The sequence below is a fragment of the Crocodylus siamensis genome, chromosome 2 (genome assembly GCF_052110815.1).
Source record: "Crocodylus siamensis isolate JL-2025a chromosome 2, ASM5211081v1, whole genome shotgun sequence".
Lineage (NCBI taxonomy): Eukaryota > Metazoa > Chordata > Crocodylia > Crocodylidae > Crocodylus > Crocodylus siamensis.
This window is the reverse complement of record NC_143396.1, coordinates 28,261,075-28,279,461: the sequence shown is the minus strand read 5'-3', so window position 1 is coordinate 28,279,461 and position 18,387 is coordinate 28,261,075.

The following is an 18,387-nucleotide window of genomic DNA, read 5'->3' as shown; positions in this document are numbered from 1 at the left end:
CCATTAGTTTTCACTCAGATGCCTCCTGCTGGTCCTAGGGTTTTGTTTGCCTCTGTTTTGCTTCTTTAGGCTCCAGAATCAGAGAGAAAGGGAGAAGGGAATGTAGATAATGTTGCAGAGACTGCAGGGACTGAAAAATCTACTTAACCATGGGCTTGCGCTCTCTGGATCTCTGACAACCTTGGATTAGTTTAATAATATTGCCATTTTAAACTATCATAATTAGGAAATGCCCCTATGGATCTTATAGAATTTACATTTTCAGATCTATTGCTACAATTTCTTTGTAAACATAATTTTATAGATTAGATTTGGTTGACCGCTTTCTGCACAACCAGAAGAATTAGAGAATTTTAAAATAAAAGCTGAGATTTTAGAGTATGAAATAACAATAGTTCAAGCACTTCAAAACCCATAAGAATGATGGCAATTTTTGTACTTTCAATTTTTCTAGTAAAACCTAAAATGATACAGATTAAAATAAACCTATTTAATGGTAATGAAATAGACACATTTATCTGAGATCAAAACACTGAAAAAACACTCATCTTCTCCAAGGGGTCTTTTCTTCTTTAGAACAGACATGGCTAACTTACTGTGGAATTAATGAGACAATTTTCTGTATCAAAGGTGGTAAGCATTTAGTATTTAAATAAAAACAAATAAGCTGAAACAAAATCAATAATATTAGAATCTGAATAGCCACTGTCAGGACATTTGGAATTGGAGGTTGTTTTGTGTTGCTCTTTCCACCTGCATCCAAACTAATTCTCCACTGTCACCTAAGACTGGTGCCAACCTATTCTTGCATTTCTCTTTCTTCCATGCGACTTAAGCCATCAAGGAAATGAGCTATCAAACTACTTTAACTCCTCTTTCTCACTTTTTCCTTTGGTTACCAGTTCTCAATCTGTCTGAACCATCAGCATAGAATTTTATAGATTTCATAGACATCAGAGCTGGAAGGGATGTCGGAAGATCATCGAGTCCAGCCCCCTGCCCCCATAGGCGGGAAGTCAGCTGCGAACTTTTTCATTATTGATTTCATCATTGCCCATTCTCATTCCAAGACATTCCATAAGTTTTCTGTTTTTCTTCTGCTGCCATTCCTTTTGTATCTTTTCTCTATTGACTCCACCACCATCATCATTTCTAAATTTAGGTATTTTGAATGCTGGGGAGGTGGGGAGAGTGAGGTCACTCTGCAGGGAGATGCTTCATTATAACTGCTTTTGAACAGCCAAATGAACAACCTAACTTTACTTCATGATGAGTCATTGTTTTAGCACATGGAGCTCAATTCCAAATTACGAATTCAGCTTTGTGACATATTTATCATGTTTCTTGGCAGCACTGCCAGACACACTGCATTTAAGAAGTATTCCAGCAGCTCGCTGTTTGACATCTATCTAGCAAATATATCTGGAAAGCCATACCATTCTGAGGGTCAAACTCTGAAAATCTGAGCATCAAAAAGACAAACTGGATTCCTCTCTAAGCTGTTAATAGGCTACTTTTATTTATGGGCAAAACAGTTGTCAATGCCAAGGTACTGAAAATTAGGAATATACAACAGCTTCTACAAATGCATTCCGTACTACATTTTATATCAGTGCAGTGCCATTTTTGGACTTGAGAAACGAGCATTGAGTGGTAGTATTGTGCTGCAGCCCTGGCATAACAAGCAGTAGTTGCAAAACTTCAGGGTGACCCTTCCCTTCCCTGGAGATCTGAGTAGAAGTCATTCCAGATCTAAAGTGGCAGCAAACCACCATGAGCATTCCTTTATCCTTTCCAAAGTATGTGGACATTGGCATGGGACAGTGCCACTAACCAAACTGCTATCAATCAGGAGCTCACCAATTTGGTATAGGCAGATTGATGGTTGAGACTATGTTGTTATAAATATGTGCTGCTATTAAAAGGTACCATCGTCCCACGTTTTAAGATTTGCCAGTCCACCTGAGATTATTGATGTCTTTGCATACATGGTGTTCCCCAGTCGCATTTGTAACTGGTACAACTGATACTCCTGATATGAAATCTTTGTAATAGTCCCTAGAATCCATAGAGTTCTCTCTCTGTCATCCTCAAAGACCTGGTTAATCACTGTGAAAGGTTTACCGACAGTATTAGCAAGGGGTGGCCTGAAAAAAATCACGATGCTAGAGTTTTCAGAAATTTGCATCTCTTCTTTACTGAAAAAGGTAGATTTGTTATCATGGTTATAGCTATAGATGCTTATAGCATGCACATTCACTTTCTTATTCTGAGACCTGCTTTCCTCATCCTATCATAGCTTATGAAGCCTTTCATTGGACACTTGGATTGTAGTAAAGAACTGCATTAACTAATCTCCTAAGCAATTATAAGATAACAATACAGTATATCCTTGGAAGAGCAGTAGATGATAGTAATGGAAAGGCTAGAAGTATAGCCAGTAAGTACCTAAAATTATAACTATATTGTCATCTACATTACTTTCTGAACCACAAGTAGTGAAGCAACTTTTATGTGGCACTGAGCACATCAGTATATTCTCACAGTAGAGCTCATTAGCACATATATAGCACTACAGTATGGTAGCTACACTACTACTGGTTTGGAAGCTCATATAGGTGCCATAATTGAGTGGTATAGTACATGAGAAAACTTGGATTCTGTTTGGTGGGGATTGCAGAGGGGCTGGTTTATTATGGTGTGCACCATTATTTTAACATGCTTTGTCCATGTTATTAATTTGAAAAATAGTCAGGAATATGGTTTCACTGTAGACAATATGGAGATGCTAGCACAATGTGACTGCTGGGCTTCAAAGGGTATGTCCTTTACTATAAAGTGGATGTTTTTTTCTTACTACATGTGCTTTTCAATATGCAAGGCTTTTGTAGGAAGACTTGGGGATGTGCTTTCATTATATCAGAATATTCTGGCTTTTGGGTGAAAATAAGAGTGATAAGAGAGGAGCAGCTGACAAAAGAGATCATTTTGTTTTCCTAAAATTGCAAGTGCTAAAACATTGTGCAGCAGTAGGGGGGCTGCCAAAGCAGGAAAAGAAAAAAAGAACCCCACACCAGTTCAGAATCTTTTAGACTTCTTTCCAAATTCAAATAAAGCTTATAGTTGCTTGTTGCCTCAGTCTTTCCTCTTCACAACCAAATAGGAATCCTGAGGGCTGGAATTGTATGCAGAAACCTTGTATTTGGGTTTCATCTCTCAGAAATTGCTGTTTTGTCTGCCACGATGGAAGGAAGTGCAGCTGGTAGTTCTTTTGGCAAAATGTTTCTTCCAGTGGGAGTTCACCACAGTCTAGACATCTTCAGGCTAAAGTGGGGATAGCAACCTTTAATGCAGTATGCTTTCCAAAGCAATGTGCATCTGCTCATGATTTCTGCTGAATCCCTCTGCATTTCCCTTCTCTTGTCAATAGTATTCTGGTTGCAGAAAACCCCTTCACTGGAAGCTGCCTGGGTACAGAAACACTGTCTTTACTGGTTCTCTGTCCTTTTCAGTTTCATCATTGAGAAACCCTCTTAATTTCTGAACCATCTTCCCTCATTACTCAGATGTTTTCACAAAGTCATGGAACTTCTCCTCTTTGGTTCTTGTTTTCTTCACTGACAGTTTGTCTAATGTTTCTCAGTTAGAATCTGAACACCTCAGTGGTGTTCTTGCTTACAAAGTAAGAAAAAAAAGTTACAAGCAGTATTGTTCATTGTGACACTGTCTCCCACTCCATTTTCATTAAAAAGCTAGGTGACTGTAGCATTGATGCTTACACAGTCAGATGGATAGCAAATTGTCTGAGGGGCTGCACTCAGAGTGATGGTAGATGGGTCATACTTGATCTGGAGGGATGTGAGTAGTGTAGTTCCCCAGGGCTCGGTCCTTGGGCCCACACTGTTCGGTTTCTTTATTAGCAACGTGGACGAGGGGGTGAACAGCACCCTGCTTAACTTGTGGACAACACCAAGATTTGGAGTGAAGTGGGCACACTAGAAGGGAGGGACAGGATACAGCTGGACCTGGACAGGTTACAGGGGTGGGCAAATGAGAATAGGATGAGCTCTAATAGTGACAAGTGTAGGGCGCTGCACTTGGGCAGTAAGAACCAGCAGCATACCTACAGGCTGGGGAACTCTCTTCTTCTTGAAAACACAGTGGCAGAAAGAGATCTTGGAGTCATTATTGATTCCAAGATGAACATAGGCCACCAGTGCGAGGACACGGTCAGTAGGGCTAACCGCACCTAGCCGTGCATCCACAGATGTAACACAAGCAGGGCCAAGGAGGTGACCCTCCTCCTCTATGCAACACTGGTCAGGCCACAATTGGAGTACTGTGTCCAGTTCTGGGCGCCGCACCTCAGGAGGGATGTGGACAGCATTGAGAGGGCCCAAAGAAGGCCCATTCGCAAGATCTGGGGACAGCAGGGCAGACCATATGAGGAGAGGCTACAGGACCTTAACCTGTTCAGCCTTCACAAGAGAAGGCTGAGCGGTGACCTGGTGGCCATCGATAAACTTACTAGGGGGGCCAGCAGGGAATGGGAGAGAACTTGTTCCCCCAAGCGCCTCCCAGAGTAACAAGGAATAACAGCCATAAGTTGTTAGAGAGTAGGTTCAGACTAGACATTAGAAGGTACTACTTCACAGTCAGGGCAGCTAGGACCTAGGGACCTAGGGCAGCTAGGGAAGTAGTGCTGGCTTCTACCTTGGGGGTCTTTAAGAGGAAGCTTGACGATTACCTAGCTGGGTCATTTGAGCCCAGTTCTCTCCTGCCCAGGGCAGGAGATCGGACTAGAAGATCTGCAAGGTCCCTTCTGACCCTACATCTATGAATTGTTCAGTTTCCATTCCAACAAAGATTTTTCACCCAACAATTTTGAGATGTCATCTGAAGGGCGCTCTAGAGAGAATTTGGAAATGGTCAATCTTTTTCTACCTTTTCTCCCATGAGCTTTGGAATCATAATACAAGACTCCTTTCTGGCTCACTCAGCTTGCTACCAGTGCACGGCTGGCTGACAGCATATGACACAACTCAGATCTTCTGTTGCACTGCATTTCACATTTATACAGTGTTGCCACCTCTCATGATTTTTGACATTGTTCTGAAAGTCTGTGCTTCGGGAATGTGAAAAACTTGGCTCTTTCAACATGGAGCAGGGACATATCCTTCAAATGTTAGCATTGCCTACAGATGTGCAAATGCTGTTGATTACTCTTCTAGCCCCAAGCTTACCCCAACCTGCAAACTGCGTTGCTAACTCTCATGATTTTGGTGTTGTTCTTAAAGTCTACACTTTGGCAATGTTTTATTTTATATAAAAATGTATTTATAGATAAAGAGAGATGGAGAGAGATAAAAAACAAAACATTCCCAAAGTGTAGATTTTAAGAACATTTGAAGGATGTCTCTGCTCTACGGTACAGTAGAGAACACGCTATTGCAGGCCTGGCTGCTAAGCTATTGTGTTAGCAGTTACCAATTAATCATGATTCAGTCAGGGACCAGCTCAATATACAGTACTAGCTACTACATAACGATTTAATGAGCATGGATTAACACCTACAAAACCATGACTGAGGCGAGAAGATAAATCAATACAGATGATCAACTGCCCCAAGACAGACAGACAGACAGTTGCACAAGCATCCATGTCATGAGTTTTGTCTGGCAGCAGGTAAGGGTGCAAGGCCACAGCACCTCCTACACCCATCTCCTTGACAGCTGGCAGGCTTCTTGGCCGCAGCAGGGGCTAGCAGGCCTGCAGCTTTAACTGTGCTGCGCCTTAACACACACAGGGTCACCTTTTGCCTTTGCTTTTGCTTGTCCGCAGCTTGAAGTGCAGTTCCCCCCAAACCCTTACACTTATCTCCTTGAAACGTGGCAGGCTTTGTGGCCTCAGTAGGGGCTAGCATTCCTGTAGTTTTGACCCTGCTGTGGCTTAACACATACACGACACAAGTTTGGCTCTCAAGATTTTGGGGTGCAGTTTCTCCAAACCCCCAGCACCTATTTTCTTGAAACTTGGCATGCTTTATTCCCTCAGAACGGGCTACTATTTCTGCAAGATTTATCCAAATCTGGCCAGAAATAACAAAGTTATAAGCCGTTTTAGCCTATGGGCGAACGTCAAAACAGCATTGAAATGGTGAAATGGTTCGACTTGCCTCATTTCATTTCAGGACTGCTTAGACAATATCTGTTTCATTTCAATTTTGGTATTTCAACTTCAAAACAGCGTTGAAACAAAACTGGTGGCGAAATTTCGCAGAATCCTAAAACACACCCATTTCTGAAGCATCTAAGAAATTATCAACATGTACATTGCTCTTATTCACCAAAATGGCTCTTCTTTATGTTCTTTGTGGCTGAGATATGGCAGCCTTTTCAAGAAAAAAGGAAAAGTCCTGCTGTGTAACATGAGAGCCCTGTTAGAGCATTTCCTATACTTATCATTCCTTTTAATGCCCCTCCCCTCATGGGCATGCTCAGATTTGCTATTTGGGGCCATTTTTGCAATCATTTACAAACAACGGAAGTTAAAAAAAAGTCACAGGAAAGTAGGGTGAGAAGGGACCTCACGAGGTCACTTAGTCCAGATCCCTGGTCAGGGCAGGATCATCCCAACTAAATCATCCAACGAAAGTCTTTGTCCAACTTGGTCTTGAAAATATGCAGGAATTAAGATTCCACAGCTTTTCTAGGTAACCTGTTCCAGTGCTTGGCTACTCTCATAGTCAAAAAGCTCTTTCTAACAATTTTCTTCCTAATAATATTGATACTTTCTTACTAGTGGTGCACAGTGTATGAGTTTCCTACCAGTAGTTTGTTTACTGCTGCAACTAGTTTCTATACTAGTTTTGTACTGAGAAAAAGGTCCTTGCTAACATTTGTACTAAAAAAAAAATTGTTTTCATTGCTGAACTGAATTAATTTATTGGTTGATTCGTAACAATTGAAATATACATGATACTCCAAAATACAGCTACACAACACTTTTCCCAATGACCATATTCTAGGGTAAAGTATTCTTTTTTCCTGGTATGGTTAGCACTTGAATACAGGAAATAGTAGGCAGAGCATGGCCTGTGAGGGACAGAAGCAGAAAGTGGTGTGGTCACCAGTTAGGCAGGGAGGTTGAGGGGTTGGAAATGGCTCAGCTGGGCAGACAAGAGGGATCCAGGAAAGGAGATGGAGACTAGCTGTAGCTGGCAGGTTTCTTGTTGCAAAGCTGGCTATTGCATTATTATTATCATCAACTGCTATGCAGTGCTATTTGGGCATGCAGACAGGTTAACTTGGAAGGAGGTAGAGTTTTTCTCAGAAAGTTTACTAGCTCACATCTACCCACAATTTCAAACATTCAGTTCCAAAAATAAAGACATATACAAGATGCAAGTCACAGAATACAATACCAATGATGTCTAATAAAAGCAAAAATAATGATTCTTACTAGTTTCCTTTGCCATGCTGCTGGCATGATGAATGCTTTCAGGGACAAAAGTATGGTTAACAACAGGCATAGGCATATAGGAGCCTGGGTGTCTGTTTCTAGATGGATTTTGGTCAGATCAAAGAGGTCCTAGCTGTCAGGCCCATATTTAAGTATGGAGTCATTGGCTGCACAATCCTGAGCATCTAGGACTCAGCCACTGTGTTTGAGATGAAGTGTGGAACAAAGCTCAATGCCCTGTGCCAGAATACTGTCTTGCTCATAATATATACAGGTCACTCGCGCCCTTCTAGAAACCTATTTTTTGCCTTTCACCGTCTTGTAAGTCATTTTCATGTATTTGGGATTATTTTGCAACACTGTAGGGCATTGTATGGTAATCCTTCTTGGCTCCATTTGGACACATGGTGAATTGGCTGGGCATAAGGCTAGAACAAAATTAGGAAGCTCATCCCTGGAACATGAAGACACAAATGGATGGAACCTATTTGCTTGCTTACATTTAAACAGCTGGTCACCATAATCTCAACAGTTCAGAATATAAGTGAAAAGAACAGCCAATCCACTGGAGACTAAGTAATGTAGGAAAGCAGCTGGAAGACTATCAAATAGTTTGTAGTAGAGATAACTGTGGGCAGATCCAGGATTTTGTAAGGGGAGTGTGGATACAGCAAATAGTGCTGCAAGGACCCCCACTCCCAACCAATCCCTCCTCTCCCCTGTTAGGGTAAGTAGACACTGCTATGGGAGCTGTAGCTGAGGATTCATTTTTAAGGCCCTGAATCAGGTAAGAATTTCCCTCCCCTCCTCCTTCATGCACAGCATGTCACCTCCTCTTCCATTTCCCCTCTTCTGAGCCTACCATTACTATGGTCCTCGACTGCCCCAGGAGTGGGAGGAAGCTCAAGAGCCACTCCTGATCCACTTCAACTGGGGCTGTGCCGCATGGGGAGCTGGGCTCAGCCAGGGACAGCTGCAGGAAGTGTATGTGGGTTCCCCCTCCCTGAGCCTGCTTCTGGATTGGCAGGAACACCCAGAGGGACTGGGCAGGAAAGAGGAACCCTCCCAATGCCACTGCTGCTCAGCTCCTTATCCATACCAGCTGAAGTTGGGCAGGAGCAGGTCTAGAATTCCCCATGTCCCCAAGTCAGATACAGTAGGCATAATGGCAGGTGGGAGAGGTGGGGAATAGAAAAGGAAGGGACATGCCCTTCCTTGAGCATGCAGGGGAAGGAGGGGGGCGGGAATTCTTAATAGGACCTAGAAAAAAGTCCTTGGCATGGTCTGAAAGGTGGGTGCTACTGTGCCCCCTCTAAATCTGCCCCTGGACATGACCACATGAATATTAACATGATATAACCCACCGTGAGATGCATTTACTGCTGCTTTTCAACAGGAGCATAAACATCACTTCACACTAAGGAATTAAGTCATGTAGATTTTGAATAAAATTAAGAAGTAAATCCCTTGTATAGACACTCATTTAAACTTTGCCCCCCCCTCCCTTTATCCATTGCCCTATTGTTTTGCCAAATCTAAAGTTTACCTTCTCCTTATTTCCGTGGTTTCCATTCCTGCATGTTCACACTTTAAAAGTGTCCTTTCTTGCCCTCTCATTCACCTCCCCTCTTTCCATCTCTCTCTCTCCCCCCCCCCCACAATTTCCTGAGCTTCTCTAGAAAGAAGCCCTGTGGCATTGCCAACATCCTCCAATATTTTGGTCCATCTTCAACTCACACTGTTCTTAGCCAATCAGTCTTATTCCTTTTCTCCTGTGTCTGCAATGTTCGACATCTGCATTTGGTTCACTGCTTAAAACACTCTTGTTCCTCCCAGCATCCAGAAATTCACAAAATCCAAAGCTTTTGTTCTCCTCTGATTTTGTTTCCTGTTAAACCTTTATCCTACTTTGAGAATGCCAAATATTTGTATTATAGAATTACAACCTGTTTCTGTGTTCGCAACTAAATCATAACCATAAGTCTTATTAAACTTATAAGTCTTATTAAACAATAAGTCTTATTGGAGCTGCAGTATTAGAAGTTATTAAATCATCCATAAATTTGTCTATATTTGTAATTTATAGTTTTTATAAGGCTGAGCAACTCGGCACCCAAATCATACCTAAGCATACTCAGGATTAAGACATTTGCCTGAAGGTTTTGATCCAAAAAAATATCCTCAGAGCACCCTTAACACCCTGACAAGATTGTGCTCTACATAAAATGCAGAAGTAGCCACTTTAAGTGGTGATGGTGTCATTGTTTCCATCCTTCAAAGGAGCCTAGTGGACAAAGCACTGACCTCCCCCCACCCTTCCTACAGATCTCAGAAAGTTGGAAATCTAGGTTAAATGCCCTTCTCAGCCTTGAGAAGTTTGATACTATATCTCTCAGCTCCCAAGAAGTGCCTCAGCTGCCAGGCTATAGCCAAGGCTGAAATGAAAAAGACTCTCTACCTCCTTGATGTCTAAGCTAGCCAACAAGAAATGCAGAAGACAGGGAGGCATTTTATACCTTTTTTGTGTCTGGCACTTAAGCATCTAACCCTGGGCAGCAGGAAGGGCTCTGTTTCCCACATGGAGTCATGATTCACAATTCTTCATAAAGCTTAGGTTCCTAAGTCACTCCTTTCAGAAACTCAAGGTTTGGGAGGGGGGGGGTTGTTTTTTGTTTTTTTTAAACAGACTGTGTTGGTGGTGGCAGTAGTAAATTTCATCCAGGAACCACCACAATGTGGGAAATCAAAGTTCAATTCTCTCCCCTTTCTGCGGGTGTTCAAACCCATACCTCCCACCTCCATGGGAAGGGCTCCAGCCATCAAGTCTGTATCGTATTTTGACATAGAAGCACCCATGCCCTCCTGATGAAGCTGGTCCATGATGCAGAAAATATGATTCGTTGGGCCAGAAAGCAAAAGCAAGAATGAGCATAACTCTCTAGTCTATTGATTAGGGACACAGCTGGGCAGAACTAAACACAAATGGGATAAATACATAAACAGCACTTACAGCAGGCACCTAAACCCAGGTCTCTCCCCTCCCACATTAGTGCTCTAACCACTATCATCATTGGCAGTCCCTCAGTATTAGGATGACAGTCTTCCAGTAAACCGAGAAATCAGAGTCCAAACATGATGAAGAGGTCAATCTGAGGTCCACATGTTTGACTGCAGACATAGCAAACAGTTCCAGGGGAAAGGAGTGGATTCTGGTGTTGTCAAGTCACAGGTCTTTCCCTTTGTCTCCCTTGTCTATCTGCTTTCACAATTGGCCAAGTTCGCTCAAAATGATTGATGCCATCATGGCATCGCTGGAGAAAATTCAATGCTCAAGTCTTCTGTGTATTGACGTTAATATCGCATTTTTTCAGATTTGCCTTCAACATGTTCTTGTATCTCTTCCTTTGACCACCTCTAGAACAGTGACCATTGGTGAGCTAGGAGTGGATGACCTGTTTTGGGAGTTAGTACTCAGGTATCCTGGTGGATAGCTGGTGCTACATAAACTTGGGTTCAATACTGGTGATGTTTGCTTTAAGCTAGAATGCTGGCATTCATTCTTCTGTCCTTCTAATTGCTATGAGTGATTTTCTGAAGACATTAGTGATGTCAATGTTCCAGATCTTTAAGGCAGTGTTTCTGATATGTCATCCAAGCTTCGCATCCATACAAAACTTGGTAGACAAGAAGTTTGGTATGATCATCAGAGATATGATTTTGGAAATGTCCACAGGCAACTCTGGTAGATTTTATCCATTGTTAAATATTGTCATTTATGTTTAATTTTTGGGAAAGGTGGCTATCCAGGTAAGGGAAATGGCCAACATTCTTCAGAGACTGTCCTTTAATTGTAATCTGTGGATGAGCAAAGGTTTGGTTTAGGGTGGGTTGATAAAGTATCTTCATTTACATGAAGTTGATAGGAAGTGCAAGCATTTCATATACTTCACAGAAGTAGTGACCAGGAGCTTTTCAGCTGAGTGGGCAAACATGACACAGTCATAAGCATATTGGAAAAAAAACACAACACAGCAATGGAAGTGTTTGATTTGGAAGTTAACCTATTAATGTTAAAGCGATTCCTGTCCATGTGATACTGCAGTGAGATGCAGAATAGCTGTGATCTAGATGGAAAAGGTTGTTGGTACAATCACATATCCTTACTCAACTCCAATTCTAATAGTGAAGGGATCCATTTGCAAACCTTTGCTTCGGTTGCCATCATGTCATTTTGAAGAAGTATGATGATGGTAATAGATTTTGGCAGGCATCCAAATTTCAGCAGTATCTTCATAGGGCCTCTTCATTGATCGACTCAAAGGCCCTAGTCAGGTCAATGAAGGCCATGTAAATAATCTCAGTATTGTTCATGGCACTTCTTCTGCAGCTGTCTACCAATCACATCTACACTTAGCTACTAACCTATTGTATGAAAGGAAAACACCATTTCTCCTCTCCCAGCTTTTTTTTTTTAAATCTAAAGAGTCTGACTGCTGTGTTTTGTGGGGACCTTATTCTAGCTGGTTGGCACTAAACATGCCTACTCATAGGGCCCATAGGGAAGATGGTACATGCTTAAGGATTCTCATTGGATTTAGCCAAGCCAGCCATGAAAAAATTAAGAGAGTTCTGAAGCATAAGACAGAAGAAGAATTTTAGATACCTAGGGAATTTTGCTAGTGAAACTTGGGGATCTAGAGACTTTAGGCAGATATAGGATTGGGTGGTAGTTTTGAGAATGACAGCCTCGGACTGAGACACTTAAAGACCCATTTTAGATTCATAGGCCACTTCACGAGTCTGGAGTGAGTCATAGGCCAGGTACAGACATTACACACAAACTGGTCTAAGTGACTGGGGGAGGAATTGATTTATACTCAGAAGTTTGGCACACACAGACCGGGCTACAAATGGCAGAAGCTGATTTTGATGTGCTATTTAGGTTAGACTAGTGAATCAAACTTCTGTACCAGGTCCCCTACTGATTCAAGTCAGATTGCTGTCCTCTGGCGTCCCAGAGTCCCGCCCCCCCACCCCCCTCACAGGGAGGCATGGGCACAATCCCATGAGATACTTAAAAACCCTGGGACCCTGGCTCCTGCACACCCAGCAAGGGAACTCCACAGCCCCATGTTCAGGCACAGCTCCACAGACCCCGCTCCTGAGCTCTCCCAGAGCCTAGCCAGCAAATCCCCTCTCCTCAGCCCCATCTCTGGCTATCATTAAATTGCAGGTAAGTAGCAGGGGATGGAGAAAGGGAGGCATCTTTATTCCCTGCACAAGTCCTGGGACCTGGGCACCTGTGTCTATGGGCCATGCCACTGCACCCTGTCACAAGGCACCCCACAATGTACACACACCCGTCATTGAACCCAGGAGAACCACCATGCTCAGGCACATCCCCACAGAGCCTGACCCTGGCTCCTGCACACAACATCTCAGTGGCCAGAGCCAGGCACCCTGCCATTCAGACCCCAAGCAGGAGCCTCTGGTGGGTTGGAGTAGCTGGGGGCAGAACATCAGAACTGAGCCTGCACAGAGGCAGCCCTGTGACCTCCTGGCAGGTACCCAGGCCATGGACATCTGGGGTGCTGCAAGGCTTTGTTAGTCCACAGTTACAGGGTCACAGAGAACTAGGGAAGAGGGAGGATGGGAGTGGCACTGAGCATTCATAATGAAGAGTGTTCTCTGGGGCTTTTCTGAAATCCTAGGGGTGGGTGTAGGGGAGGGTCCATAGTGATGTGGAAGGAGGTTGGGGATGTGTTTGCATGTGCCCTGCAGCCAGTCAGGGGTAGCCCTTGGCACTCAGCAGTCTTTGGCAGCCCAGGGAGTCCATGGGGCCGGCTGGGAGGCATGTAAAAGCAGCCCCAACCTGCAGGCCTTGGCTAGTGCAAGCAACTTCAAGTCTCTTCCACCCTCACTAAGGGTAGATGCGTGTTCTGTTTATTACCAATCCAACCTAGGTTGCTTCCAGAATATCGCAAAAAACAAAAGAAACCCCAAACCCGAGGTGAAATCGATATTTTTGAACACCTGTACCTGGCTTTGCAGGTTCCCCCTCCTCCCCTCAGTTTCTGAAATATGCGCCAGGGTATAATTACTTTTTTTCCCCCTGTACATTTAGACTGGTAATACTGGGGGGCAGGAATGTATAAAAAGACAGAAAGAATTGTGTTTCTAGTTTTAAATTCATTGGCTGATAATGAACGTAGTTCATCTTTTGATGACATCTAAATGAGCTTATTTGAATTTTTGAAGTCACTTTGTGGTTTCAACACGCACACTTAGTGATATTTTTAGTTTACAGTAATTTTTTAAAAAATAATAATGATCATAATAGGGAAGTCTCTATTTCCCTTATGCGATTTCAAAATTAGAACATACTGCTTGTCAGTTGCAAGTTGTATTTTCCTTGAAAGAAATACCAATCTTCTACTTTCAGCCTGTAATTAGCCATCTGATTTTAAGGGAACCAGCACTGATAATAGGAGTGCAAGAAAGATTAAAGAAAGTAGAGTTTAAGTAAACCTAAGCTACAATAGTATAAATATATATGCATTTAACTTTCCACAGAGTAGTCTCACTGAAATCAATGTAAAAAATTAAGAATTTGCATGAGACTTTACAAAAGTCAGGGCCCTACCAGTTGGATTTCTAATGCTATGCAGGATTGTTCTCTATTATTCCATTCCAGTTTTAATGACTGGCATTAAGGATTCTTCTTTATCACATGACACTGTTCCATAATCCAAAGAATACTTATCATTAGAATCCTCCTGTCCGTATTGCAGCATTCATTCGCTTCTGTGCTTCGCTTAACTGTTCCAACTACTGCTTAATTTCATGGATCAGCTCAAGTACTTAACTCTTCCTTGTATTTGCTTTTTTCAGCTATTTATAAGTTCAGTGGCTTCTTCAAAAACTGTCATTTTAAGTAGGAAATAATTCTCCAACTGTCTCACTATTTGTTTGTTTCTCCTGTATTAACTTTTCCTTATTTTCCCAGTTTCTTAGCTAATTTACTATAAAAATCAGAGAGGGAGAAATTACTTTATAAAGCAAATTCTTGAGAAGCAGTTTTCACTGCAACAGTGCAGTCTGTTCTACTTCCCTGTAACTGAATGCTGGTCCTCAGGTGAATTCATTCATTGATTCAAATGAGAGTAGCTGGTAGTCAGCATCTCTGGAAGTCAAACCAGGCAAAACTGAACAACCCTAATCCAGTTTTCTTAGCTGTCTAAATATGGATTAAAGTTGTGAAGTTTTGCATATTCCATTCTCATTGAAGTCCACAGGAGCCTCGTCTAAATAAGGGATGAAGCTCCTGATCTTTAAAGTAGTATTCACTCTAACCACTCATACTTGCATCAAATTGTATCCATTATATTAATTTATTTATGGCTATTAGACACTTAAGGCTGGAATTTTAAAGATACAGATTAATGCCTCAGGATTTTCACATATGCCTACCTACCCAATTCCCAATGGTCACTTTTGAAAAACACCATCTGTATTTTAAAAGGTACTTTTAAAATCCCATATTTTGATTTGTTAAAAACCGAAAATACCTCATTATACTGTTTACCAGCCACTCCCAACTAAATTTCCCCAAAGTATTTATTTTTGATCAGCCTTAAATAGTATATTTTGTACAAGGTTTTGAATAAGTATGGATGACAAAGCTGTCAGTCGCCAGTCTGACGCATGCAATTGATCATTGCTAACCTATTAAAATCATTACTAGCCTGTTGCTAGTACCTTGTATTCCCATGCAATTTAGAACAAATAGTAGTTGAAAGATATCCTAAATAAGAAGTCTTGAGGGCTAAATTCAGCCTTCTATTTACAAAGTCATCAAGGATCTGATCTAAATTCATAAGATCCGACATAAGTCGTTGAATATATTTTGAACATTTACATCCTCCTAATCACTCCTCTTTATTCAAAGTTACACCTAAAGCCCACTGAAGTTGATAAAAGTCTTTGCACTCATTTTCAATGGGCTTTGGTTTGGGCCCCAGATATACAAGGAAGCAATCATTTACAGCTAACCTGATAGTTATCTTAATCAGCAAGCTGGGATTTCATGAAAGCTGCTTGCAAGACAAATGCAGCTGCAGCTCATGGAATTCTTGTTTAATCTTATCACTACACTGAATGCATCATTGACACAACTACAGGCAAGTAAAGATGGCTTTTTAAAGAGACAAGCCTGAAAAAAATCTAAAAACTACATTTGGTTAAATTGTTTGATTACCATAACTTCTTTTTAATGGGAAAAAAAAAGAGAGGTAAGTGTCTCCTACAAAATGGAATATTTGGAATGGTCATGGAGTGATCCATTCCTTATGGAACTTCAATGCTGATTCTTCACCAAAAGTAGCTTTCAACTATTTTTAGATTTTGTCATACTTAATTACAGAGACCACTGAATCACAACATCTAAGGCAACATGCTTAGAAAACGGTTGGGGATTTTCATTATATCACTGATGATGTTCATTTTAGAGAGTCCAGTAATCAGTAATTTTAGGTTTTCCTACATGCAGGAAGAGTCAACTATACCACAGGACCAGCAAAATAACCAGCTAGCATAAGACTAAAAAAAGTCTGCGCAGGAGTCAGATGTCATGTTACAGAGCATCTGTTCTACAGAAAACAAACACACACCCTAAAAGGCTGAAAGTAAAAGTCAGTATAATAAATATATAGAACAGGCTCCTTGTTGCATTATTTACAACTTCCAGCTGACGTGGCCCTCGTCTGCTAAGCACTCATAGAAACAGAAGTTTCACTAAAACCAATGTAAAAATCAAAAACATGATGATTCAAGGGTAGATCCTCAACTAGTATTAATTGTTACAGTTCCAATATCTTCAAGAAAGTGAAGACAATTTGCATCAGCTGAGGATTTTTTCCTCAGGCCTGAAATATAACCTACAATTTCACCTGCTGTGAAACTGCATGATTCTAGTGTCAAATTGCCTAGAAGAGTTATCCTTTACGTAATCTGATGATGTATTTCACTTGATTTTCTATCTATGCTGGCCGCATTCCTCTTAGTATCTACTGTCTTGACTCAGCAAAAAGCCCCACACCCATTCCAGCTGTCATGTTTGTCAACAAAAACAGGAAGTGTTAACCATGTTTTTACCTTCAGTTTCTAAGCATACTTTTCTGACTGAAGTGTAACAGCCTAGTGTCTTAGGGGTCACCGTGATCTCCCCCAAGGCCCCCCTTTACTAAGGTCCTAAAGGGCACCCTCAATTCTTGCCCGTCATGTCTTTGATGGATAATATGCAATAGGGAGGCTGCCTTTCCGTTCTCTTGGACATGGTTTCTGGCTGTACATTGGCCCCAGGGCTCCTGCACCCCTTGTGGGCGTGAGTCTGTATTAGGCGTTTCAGGGCACCCTCACCTTATGGGCAATGCATGGCTCCAACCACCCCTTTACCACGCCCCAACCCTCACAGATGTAACTGACGTTCTTCGGTCTTGCACTGCGCCTCCCTGGCGCTTGGGCTCTCCGCCACCCTGTCTCACACAGTGCCTCCCTAGCACTCAGGCTTCTCACTGCCCCTAAAATATGCTATACCTTCCTTGGTGCCATGGTTCCCTATGCTATCGTAGATCCCCTTATGAGGCTTCCTCCGTCCCCTTATAGCCTCTCCCAAACCACTGGTTGAACAGTAAACCAAAACACAAGCCCCTGGGCTATAACAAACTCTAGCTGCCCTTCCATAACATTATTCCAGCCACTCCATGGGTGCTCCATCCTTTATCCATCTCAGGGCTGTACCTGCAGTCAGGCCTCTCCCTGCTACTTGCTCTGGGAGAGCACCTTCCCCCCTAGCTACTGGTAGGGAACTCCCTTCTCTGGTCCCAGCCCTGGGTTTATATGGGCCTAAGGCCCTGCCTCCTCCAGCCAGCTGACCAGGTGCAGGTGCAGCCAATCCCCTCATTAACCAGTTGTCATAGCAACCTGCACCTGGGTGTTTATCTCTGCTGTACAAGTAGCAGGTACCTTAGTGCCCTGCTATATGGAGCATAGCACATTTTATTTCTTAGTAGAAGTCTAAGAAACTCTGAATGTTATTTGAAGTGTCATGTTTTGCATTTATCATACCGTATGATGGTATGATGTATCAGTGACATAAGAAGGGTTTAGTTACATTACTAGTTTCAGCACCCAAATGCCTCGAGGTTACTTAGGCAGATAAGGTTCTTCGGGTAAATATGATACCTTTTATTAGAAAAACTAAATAGTTGGAAAAACTGTTCTTTACAAGCTTTCAGGCACAAACATCCTTCTTCTGGCACAGGGAGAGTCTACTGTTGCTTTGTGTTCTCCTTCATGTTATTTAGACTGACTTACTGAAGCAGATTAAAGCTCTGTACAAGACGCCCACACATCAGAGCAATCTCTCTTAAACTGTGGTAAAAAACAGGAAGTATTCAAACCAACTCAGTAGAAAGTAAAATTCATTCTGCTTAGAGTTGTGTGAGTCTACATATACATTTACCTGAAACACACATTAACAGTTAGACAGAAGCTAAAAAAAATGCATCAGATTGGTTTCATTGAACTACATCTAAATGTACCATTATAAGCCATTCATGCATCTCCAGTAGCATGAATGGATTATGAAGAAAATAGCACCAGTTCACATGCCTGCTTTTGTTTTGTAGATTTGTTACATAAATCTGCAAGAGTTGCTATAATTAAAGTGCCTGCAGCATTACATGTATTCAGCATCCCGCGATTCAAAATGGCAGCGAGGCACTTCAACTAAAGCACATTCAACGTAGGGATACTGAATGGACATGACACAGAGACTGCTGGAGCACGTTAATCAATTGAGTTGCTCCCATCAGCACACGTCGGAGAAGACATCCAGCACATGTATAAAGGACTATTCCTTGTTCT